Source organism: Parasteatoda tepidariorum, chromosome 2, assembly GCF_982258835.1.
Source record: "Parasteatoda tepidariorum strain Cologne lab strain chromosome 2, Ptep-v5.0, whole genome shotgun sequence".
In the NCBI taxonomy this organism is placed as follows: Eukaryota; Metazoa; Arthropoda; class Arachnida; order Araneae; family Theridiidae; genus Parasteatoda; species Parasteatoda tepidariorum.
In genome coordinates, this window is record NC_141756.1 from 118,531,239 (window position 1) to 118,542,508 (window position 11,270).

At 26.2% G+C, this 11,270-nt stretch overlaps 1 pseudogene across 1 annotated transcript in view; it reads right to left on the minus strand.

The window, feature by feature from the left end:
- Window positions 1–7,868, minus strand: part of LOC147816112 (afadin-like) — a 55,237-nt pseudogene extending 47,369 nt beyond the window's left edge. Inside the window, exons 1-7 of the transcript XR_015431770.1 lie at window positions 7,676–7,868; window positions 7,457–7,569; window positions 6,086–6,172; window positions 4,517–4,688; window positions 3,894–4,149; window positions 1,611–1,747; window positions 1,312–1,415 (exon numbers count right to left, since the gene is read on the minus strand). The product of XR_015431770.1 is annotated as an afadin-like (transcript). The remainder of the gene's footprint in view (window positions 1–1,311; window positions 1,416–1,610; window positions 1,748–3,893; window positions 4,150–4,516; window positions 4,689–6,085; window positions 6,173–7,456; window positions 7,570–7,675) is intronic.
- Between the last annotated feature and the right edge of the window lie 3,402 nt (window positions 7,869–11,270).

Consider the following 11,270-nt stretch of genomic DNA (forward strand, 5'->3'; position numbering starts at 1 on the left):
ACTACTGAAAACATACATAAACCTTCAAGTTCTTTTAATAAATACTAATATGTGATTTATAGAAAAAATATCAGTAACATAATTTTTTTTAATTATTTAGAAAAGAAAAGAAAATTGGAATCATTATGTTCACATTATTATCTAATTTAGATAAAGCTCTGTGAAGCATATCAATAATTGTGAAGTAGAAACATTTAATAACTTCTTAACATACAAAAATTGCTATTTTAGTGTCTTAAGGTAGTTTGAATTTCTGTTCATCTTTGAAAATCGGAAAATAAATATGATTGTTATTTCAACAGCTGAATTTTCAGAAAAAGCGGAATATTTATAAAAAAAAAGTGAAACATTTAGAGAAAAATCAGAGTTTTTCATAAAAAAAAATTTATAAAGAAGGCGGAAACTCGAGAGACAAAAGCCAAAAATCCGCTAGAAAGCGGAAAAATCTCATCCTAGTAATATTTGCTCATACCAATATTAAATTAAAATTTATAATTGAGTTTAAAACTTCGATAATCAAAATAATTTTATGAAGGATTTTAATAATAACGAAACAAAAGCACAGTAAATATGCCAGTTAATATTTTTTATAAGTAAAATTTAGTAGATGATGCCTCAGTTTTTATAAATTCTACGATATAATTACTGCATAGCTGATTGGAATTGATTGCTGATTTAAAATTACATGAATTACATAAATCAATAATTATGAAACTACAAAATTCAACTCTACTAAATTTGTTACTGCATTTGTTGAGAATAATATATGAGTGTTATAACATTTAAGTCCTCACCATAAAAATTTGATAATATAAAATAGTTAATTAAGTTTTCTTTTCTACAAAATCACATAATTCCATTACAATTTAAAAAGCTATGTGGAGAAAGCTATTTGTCTAAAGTATGAAAGCAATTAGTAGGCAATTCCTTAATTTGAACTATCGAATTTTGCTATTTTTTTAAACATTATTAAATTAAATAAAAACATGTTGGATGAATATCTGATTTTTTAAATCAATTATTATAAAATCCACATTAGTATTTGCTGAAAATAACATTCTGTAGGCACCCAACTACTAACCCTGGAAAACTTGAATAAGCATTTATATAAACAATTTATATGACTAACTTCAACTATAAATTCAAATGTTAACAGCAGTAGAATAAGAACTTGTGTTCTTCTTATGTAAAAATCAATAAATTATACAATTAAATGAAATTATACATTTCCAACCTATTTTGTTCATTCTTGTACAAAATTTAATTAATATTTAAAAATGCACAAATTCATCGTAAATTTTTTTTTTTTACCTGCAAGTATTGTCCCCCGATAGAGCTACTTCTTTCACTACCAACTTCAGTAACATTAAGGTAAAGTCTGTGTTTCTTGGGAGGCCCATGTTCATCACTGCCATCTGTAATCATGTCAACAAATTAATTTTAAAAAAGCTTAGATTTTTAACAAAAAGGTAAAAATGTTAGTACTTTTATTTATTTAGTTAATATTTTCACAAAAAACAATTATAATGTTAAGGAATAAGGATCTATATCAATTTATTTTATTAAAAAAAAAAACCTTAAATTAGGATATTATTTTTTTATATAAATACCAGAATTCAATTCAAGGAGGAAGGATAGTTTTTCAATTGTATCATCCTGTCATCATTTTTAGTTGTCTTAGACTTTTTCCTCCTTTTTCTAGGCTGGAAATCAGCAGGTCGTCTTCGAACATGAAATGATAAGGCACCTACAAAAATAAAAGCATTTAATGATTGAGTTAACAACAGAACGTAAAGCTTCCTTTTCACATATGGCTAACAATTTTCTACAAGCTTCAAAAAATTTTATATTTAAATTAAATATAAAGTATATTATTCATTATATTCGTTAAAAATAAAAAAAATTTAAACAAAAACCATACTTAGTAGTTAGAAAAGCAAATAAAAATATGTTTTCTTTGTCAAATTAAATTATGCCAAGAAGTATTCACTATGTATACCATACTTTATTAAACTGCAAAAATTTTGTAACTTAAAAATTTTTTTACAGCTATTTACAGGGGGAAAAAACAGATTATACAAAAAGTTTGTCATTAGTTATGTTTTCAACCTTCCAGGCAGAAAGGAAAATAACAGTTAGAAAACAAAATAAATAAATTTATGAACTATCATTTCCATAAAATCTTTCAGACACAAAACCATTCATTCTTATACGAACCACAAAATTTTTTCATTACTTAATACTAGTTTTAAAAACATCATTTATAATTATTTTTGTATAGAATAAAAGAGAAAAAGATTATCCAAATTTATACTAATTATTTGTAATGTTTAAACTTGCCACACATAAATAATTTTAAATAAAAGATATACTATTGATTCTTAGAAAAAGATAAATAAATAATAACAAAAATAATAATTAAAACACAACTAAGAATTAAGATTTTCATAACTAAATCATACCAAGACCTTTGATTGCAAAAAACTAATAATTTCATAACTGTTGCCATATCTTTTCTATTGATTACAATATGCTTTATTTTCTACCAATTACAGCAAACTTTACTCTTGATTAATTACAGCAACCTTTACTCTCGATTGATTACAACAAGCTTCAAGCAATTTATAATAACATTTGTGGTAGATTTGAATTAATAGCATATTTTGATTAACGTTAGTTTAGATAAAACAGTCTTTCTTTCAATCATCCACTTTTTACAGTATACTGAATAAAAATTTTAAACAGACATCTATACATACTTATAAAAATAAAAAGAACAAGCAACAAAAAAGTCTTCTTACAGATAAAATAAATAATGCGAATTTTTTTTTTTTAAGTAAAACAATTTCAAAAAAAGTAAACAAAAGTAAAAGAAAAGATCAAATAAGTATGAAAAGCGATGTTTTCAGTATTTTAACAAACACCATTATCAATGAAGAAAATACTATCAATATTTTAATTTTGATCATGGTACTCGCTACAATCAGGGCTCGAAAAACAGCCCGTCCTCGGCGGTCAACGAATTTCTCGAATCCGACGTCCGCGGGAACGGCCATTTTCCCGTTAATGTTCGTGATACCTTTTCAATTTTTGTTATCTTACACGAGTCTAGCTCTTCACTTCTAAAATGACCCTGAAATGGAATTGATATTTTCTCTGTCTGGGAGTACTGCAGCATTTGAAAGGGGCTTTTCAGCAACGAACTTACAAAAAAACACATTACGTACTGGTCTTAAACAAGAAGCGTTGAACGCAATTATGAACATTTATCTAAATGGAAAACCCCTTTCCGATTTCTGCGCAGAAACCTCTGTAAATCATTGGCTTGATTGTGGAACTGGCAAACGTCATATTTGATTCATTTAAAATACGCAATACCCCCGTATAAATTGACATTCCAGAAAACTTGACCTTTGTCATTTAAATTATTTCATGAAAGAAATACTAGGTTACTATTAGTAACCTAGTATTTCTTTTATTACTGTATAATGTAATCCTAGTAACTAGTAATTCATTGTGCAATTTATATAAATGTTTGTAATAAATAAGAGAAAAATATATTTTTATTTATTTAAAAGCTACGGGTTAGTTTCAAAGAAGGACGGGTACATTGTTGGACAAGCCGTCCTCGGGGACGGGTAAAATTTCTGAGTTTTTTCGAGCCCTGGTTACAATGCTCAAATGATTGTCAGTCTTAATTGACTGCTTTATTTGGACTCTATACATGCAGTTGTTCGATATTCTATAATTTATAAAAATGTCTGCAAAGGAATGATGTCAATTGTTCTTAGCATATCAATGAGCTTTTTTTTCCAACTTTTTTTTTTGTCAAAACGTAAGTATCAAACCAGAATTTTGAATCAACCAGAAATTCATTAACAGTTTGTTTTTACCTTTACTCTGATTATGCTGCTGCTGAATCATCAGAGGACGATCATCATCATCCAATATATATTCTCTGATACCGCCATTAGGACCATAATTTGTATGATGTGATACTATAGTTTGTAAAAGACAATACATAAAAGGATCCATATTTATTCAATATCTCTTTTACCACATAGGATGCAGTATCTTTTGTAGAAAGTAGAAGTGTTTTGTAAGGCACATCTTTATTTAAAGCTTCTCCAAATATTCTCAAGATACCACCTAAAAATACCATATAAAATGTTTTTAAAAAATTTATAACGCATGTTTTTGTAATGCATTAATATTGGAATAAATCAAGGTTGGCAAGCTTCTGCTGACATGGTTAAAACCAATGGTAGAAACCGGTTAAAACTGGCATGGCAGAAACCCTTTTTCTTATATCAACGTAAATATTTCCAATGACTCCCAAAACTTCGTTTTTCCAAAGAAAAATATTTGGTGAAAGCAGTTTATGATAAATTTACTTGATTAATTGAAATTTTTTATCTCTTATAAAAAAAAAGTGCATCTATGAAAATACATATTAAAATTAAACACAGAAAAAGAGTTAATTGAAGATCAGTTTTTTTTTAAATTTTTTAATTACCTGCATCAGTGCCACCCTCTTGACAAAACTGTTGAAGTTTTTTCTCTAATATTTGCTGCCTCCTTCTTCGCATAACTGCTTATGGATTGGAAATTGATCGAGTAAAACTTGTTTCTGGAAGTTCAGATTATAGTCGCTCAGCTATGCCATCTTTCTTACTATCTTCAGCAGCCTGCAATTGCAATATAAAAATTAATAGGATAGCACTTTTGGAGTAAACATACAAAGGATACTTTCATTTGCATAATATAGACAATCATCCAAATATATATAGTCAACCTAATAATACTGTAAAATTAAAGCTGCCAACATTTCAAAATGTACACAAGAAAGTTTTTTTGCAATAGATAACTATCAACTTATACTGAAGATCAAGACATGTTTACTTGTAAGCAGTTATTCTTTTATAGATGGTTAAAATATAAAGTAAAAATCTGCTAAAACATAATATACATGAACATGTGATCACAAATGTAATTTGTTAACATCACAGAAAACTATTTAGTATCACTCATTATAAACAAAAAATGGTCTAAAATTCCTTATTTTACCCTGCAGTCAATATTTTTAAATTTACAAACATAGCAGAAAGTTTTTTCAGTAATACTCATTTAAAAAGATAAATAGTCAAAATTTCCTAATCTTAACCCGCAGGTCTATCTTGCAGAGATTACACCAGAATTTCTTTTCGTGCCTTGCACAGTCGCATTTTTCCGTGATTATGACATTCTATTTATTATAAATACCAGTGTGCCTTAAATTTAATCAACGTAAAGTTTTTCAAAAAATTAAAGGCATTTTTGAAAGGAAAAAATCGGAGATTTTTCAAAGTTTCAATAGTTAATTAGTATTACAATATCTAAGAGTTTATTATAATTGCTTGCAAAAAGTTTTTTAATTGAAATTGTGATCACAGTAAGTAATTCATTTTATTTAAGTCTGCTTATTGATCTGATAGACCTCTAGACAATGAAAAGAAGCCATAAAGTGATTATTACTGTAACAAGCTACTAATAAATTTGAGAAAACAAACAAATAAATTCAAAAAATGACATTATGTAGAACTTTGAATGTTCTTGATTAAAGATTACAACTCAACTTAATTCTTTACAGATTTTAAAGAAGTTGTTGATAAATAAACACTAATTGCACTGAACAAAACTCTTTGTAGAATCAAGGTGGTCACAGAGCAATTTAAAAATAAAATTTTAAAATAAAAAGATAAAACGCAAATAGCTCAGGATCAGCAAAGAGGGAAGGGATTATTTAGACTATATTAAATGTTATTTTATTTAACAGAATTATAAATTATATTTAGTCATTGTACACTAACTCTTAATATAAAACCCACCTAATTCTTTTTTATGCATACAATTTTATCTAATTTGAGTTAATAAAAGAAGGGACAAATTGTATCTCTTTTTTCTTTTTACAATATAATTTGTTTTTGTACAAGTTAGGAGAATTGTAATACATAAAATAACAACTGCAAAATAAAAAGTTACAAAATTTGAGAAAAGTTATATACTAACAGATATGAAAGTAAATATAAAAGAGAAAAATAAAAACCTTCAGTCTCTCTCGCTTTTCTTTCTTCTCACGTTTAGATAATTTTCTTTTGAAATTTTCATTATCACAAGCATCCATACTAGAGATCTGAAAGACAAATATGAAATTAAAACCAGGATATTTTGAAGAAGAAAAATCTATTTGCTGTAGAAATTTTATTTTGCATAAAATTTTCAAATAAAGTTAAAAAGAAAAAGAAAATTTTAACCAGTAACAGTTTATCAAAACAAGTAAATTTTTTTAAAAATGAATTATACTTCTTGAATCAAATATAAGGTACGTATAAATGTGAAATTTATATGAGAAACTCATTGCTAGAGAAACAATGAAAGTAAGAAATATAAATATTTAGTATTCATCTAACAGAATTTATTTATTTTTTTAACTTTCTACAGAAAAATGTGGAAGATAATCAAAATTATTCACATTATTTAGAGATACTTAATCAGTAAAATATATGAAGAGCATAGATTTAGTGATGATTTCATAATTTTATTAATCCTAATTTCAAGATTAAAAATTTAAATAAAAAATAAAGGTTAAAAATTAATTTATTAAAAAATAATTGTCATTTGTTTGTTAGTTTTGTATTTATGTAAATTTAATAATATTTAATAAATTAGTTAATGAAACCAAAGTATTGTTAAATTTGATTTACTTGTATATTGACACTAGATGTGAAAAAGAGTTCAGTCCCCCCCCCCACCAAGAGCCCTGGTGATGAGACATGAGTTTGCAAGCTGTAAGTACTTTTCCCGCTTAAAATAAAGTTTAAAAATATTTCACCTTCCTTCAAACTAAACAGATACATAAGGTTCAGTTAAAAAGCATTAAAAAAATTTTTGATAAACAACTTAAAGGTATGTCTTAAATGTTATTAAAAATACAGAGTCTCAAATTTTGGCCTTATATATTTTTAAAAAACTGCCTTTATTGTTAAATCTCAGGTGAGAATGAATTGATATTCTATGAATCTTGAGCTCAGAACTGCAGAAGCTCATCTAGTAAACAGGTAAATCAGACTTAAATTAACTTAGCAGACAATAAAAAAAATACTGTTTCAAGCAGTTAAATTAAATCCTCAATTTCTATAATTCTTCTATTTCTAATATTGCAAATAACACTGATTCCAAAACTAAAGATTTTAACACTAGAAAGATGACGGCACTAAATTGACACCTTTCATATTTAATATTCATAAAATCCTTAAAAATTTTTACTTTTCACAAAAGTTTTTAAATTCTTAATTAAATCCAGTTAAATAGGATCTATAACATTTAAAAAATGAAAAATCCATAATTATTTAAAAACACAGATAAATGTTTTTTTTTTTTTTTTTATAGGTATATATTTTAGTTAAGTAGAACATACATAGGACTTTTCATCCATGCGTCGAAGAAGAAATCTCCTTTCTTGGTCAGTCAGTCTATGCCAGTCTAGCTGCCCAAGAGGGAACCTCTCACCTCCTTTTAACTTCCTCTCCTCTGCAAACATAATGGAAAAAAACATTGAAAATAACAATGAAAAAAACATTCTTTTTTATTAAAAAAAATAATAAAAGAATTATGTTTCCTTCATTTCCATACATACCTCCATTTTCATGAATTACATAAAGTGCATATTCAGGAATAGAAAGCATTCGAATATCTGGACGGAATTTTTCTATTAATGTTTCTATTACGTCTGATGTAGTTGCTGTGCTGGCAACCCTTATGCATTTGGTAGCTACCTTTTGACCAGCATCTTGGAAATAAAACCTCATAGCCCCATGGAACTCTAAATCCTAAAAAAAAAAAAATTATAAATTTAAATTCATTTATTGATTGCAATTTCTTAGAATTCTAAAAATTATTAAATCAAAATAAAATATAGTGCACAATTTAATTTTTTTGGTATTTTTATGACAATTTAACAAAGCCCGCAAAATTTACAGAAATACTTAACTATATGCATTCAAAACTTTAATAATCCAGATTGGAAATTGAGGCATTCATTTATTGATTTAAAACATATAGTAAAAAATATACAGTTTTTTAGTTTAATTAACTCTAGGAATACATTGATGCATAAGGCCTTGGACAGATCTATTCATTCATTAGTAAAAAATTTCATATTAAAATCTGAACAAAAATATTTTTTTTAATTAAATGTAATTGGTAGTTTAACTGCAAGACAATAAACAATATAAAAATGTCAATTGACCCAATTGTCACTTTTTACCATCCTAATAACAATTTTCTAAATTTAAAAAAATAAATAAATAAAAAAACTCGTTAAAAATTTGTCTTTGTCTTGTTAAAAATTAAGCAATTTAAATTTTTAATTTGATGAGTAAGTTCAAAGCTTCTAATAATCATTCCAGATTAAAAACTATAAATAACGCAGATATTTGATCAACTACACAATCTCAAAACAATAAACATTGCCATTAGCAGAATCGATTGTAAAATTATTTAATTTCTTTTAAAATTACGTTTTAAGACATTTAATAAGGAATAAGAACGATTTTGTAATTATAATTCAAAAGTTAAATCAAAAGACAATAGTGGCTTTTAATTAAATATTACACTTCATGCTTCATTAGTGTGTAGGAAATTCTGCCAATTTTAGGCATGAAAATTTTGCCAAAAAATTTAAATAAAGTATATAAGACTAAATTTTAAATCAATAATTCGTAAAATATTCGAACTCAAATAAGCAAACTTCACTTCCAACAAAAAGTGACGTTTTTCTGTATTCTTAAAATTAGAAAAAGACATTAACACTAGAAAGACGGAAAATTAGTATATACCTACATTGCCCAAAAGCAGTCAAAATGACTGAATTGTGAATGCGTAAATAAATTTGTTTAAAATTAATTTTTAACATTTTTTATATTATTTACAGTTACATAACAAGTTATTAGTAAATATTAACAATAAAAAAATTATATGTTGTACAAAAAGTCACGAAATTCTAAGAAATTGTGTCCTTATATACGTCATTGTTTTTCTAATTGAAATTAAAAGCAGTCAAAATGACTTTCTTAGGCAATCTAGTGTTAATGAAATCAAACATGTTCAAAAAACTCAAAAAATAATAAATAAAAAATTATAATTAATAAAACACAAAGCGTAGAAAGTTTCAGAATTATAAAAAATTTCCAAAACAAAAAAAACTACAATTTAAACAAAAAAAACTAGACTAAGCGTTGGAGTGTGCATAATGATTAATTAATACATTACATTTGAGCTATTAGGATGTAACATTTGTGAAAACGTAAAATTTTATTTCGCCAATCAGGTTAAGATTCGGCATTCACTCAAACCCTTTTGATATCCCATCGGCAGTTAATTAACATGTCACGAATTCCCGTCGACAAATCGATGTTGTTTCCTCATCTACGAAGAAACTATGCAAGTTTTACAACTGCGTGCTAAATTCTTGTTAAGTTACATGACACAAAAAATAAACACTCCCATTTAACATTAATATCTTAATGACATTTTTTATACGGCAACCAAATTATTTTGTCAACTGCGATTTGTTGACAATAGTAAACAAAATAATGACACTATTTTATTTTGGTCAATCGTTTCACAAAAAAATAAAAATAAATACAATAGTTGGTATTTTCATATTTTTAAATTACTAAGTCTTGAAAGGAAAACAAATTCATTTTTAAAGCATCAATTTTACATCCGAAAAAGCTGATTCTACGAAAAACGAATTATAAAGTTTTGGAATTTTCAGGAGCAAGTATTCGATTGAAATAGTAAAAATAAATATAAATACGAATGTTAACTCTTAAAAATTTAAAAACAAAATTTGAAATTTCTGATGTTGAAAAAAAAATTAAAATGGGGTGGACAAGACAGTTTTTTCCTTAAAACTTTCGAACCAATACTTCCTCACTAGCGTTTACTTCACTAAAAGTTTCGTTGTTCTTTTCTACCCTAGGATAGAAACTGCTTTTTGCCAGCATGGCTATCCTCAGCCTGTAATAACTCTAGGGAAGAACAGATTTTCTATGTTATAGATTGTTCAAAACCTCAAAATGCAACAGTTGGCGATGGTCTCTCTTGTGAAAAATGGACATAAACCGTTCTTCCCCATTGGTCTTCATTTATCAGATAGGAAAATTAATATTTAGCAATTAAGTTGCATGGTTTAAATTTTCAACACTGTTGAACAGTATGAAAGTAACATAAAACTAAATTTCAGCAAGAAAAAAAAATGTTCTTATGTTTGATAGAAAATCAGCTTTATCTAGGCAGCAATAGTATAGTTACAAGCTCACTTTTTATATTTATTTCTTTATACAGTTAACCATCCACTGAGTCTATTCTGATTCATAAAATGATGAAAAAGTTGTATTTTTCAATTCCATCCTATAATTAACATTTTTTATTAAATTAGAAGATATAAAAAATATACATAATATGTAAATTAAAAATCTATAAAACACAAATACTCACGGTTTTCGGTGTTTTAGTTTCATTTCATCTCCTGGAATTTTCTATCCTTCTAGCATTTCTCAGAAGCATCCTCTCCCTAGCTATACATTTTCATGATTTGCGCTGTCCTTGTTCAATCTCTATATTTGTTCCATCCAGTTCTTTCAGATATATTTAGTTAGAATTTCAGCTTGTTAATTTGTCACAAAATCATTTGTATTATCTGATACCAATTATAGTTCTTTTTTAATTAAAAAAAAAGGTTTGCCAGAAATGTATTAAAGATTATCAGAAATATATATAATTATATATTTACATTTTTTACAAACTTTACGTTGGATTCATTTACAATACGGAATAAAATTAATTTAACAAATTTTCACATTTTACTTATTGATCCGATTCCTTTTAATTTACTTTCATGCTTTACAAACCTTTAACTTGGATTTATTTTTTTATTTTACCGAAATTATTTTCCCTTATAACAAAAATTATTCAATAGAAAAATTCTACTACAATTTCTTTAGAACTTTTTCTCGTTGGAAAATATTTATTCATTTCGAAGACCAACAGCTAAAGACTATGCTAGCTGAATACCGACAGCACTCTTGAAAAGCAAATTTTTAAATTTTCAGCAAGTATTCAAACTCTCATAATGTCGACATTTATTAATTTAAGTTTTTAACCTAATTTATAACATAGTCGGGTTTCTTAAATTTAATGCTTTGTAGTACCTGGTATCCATCGAT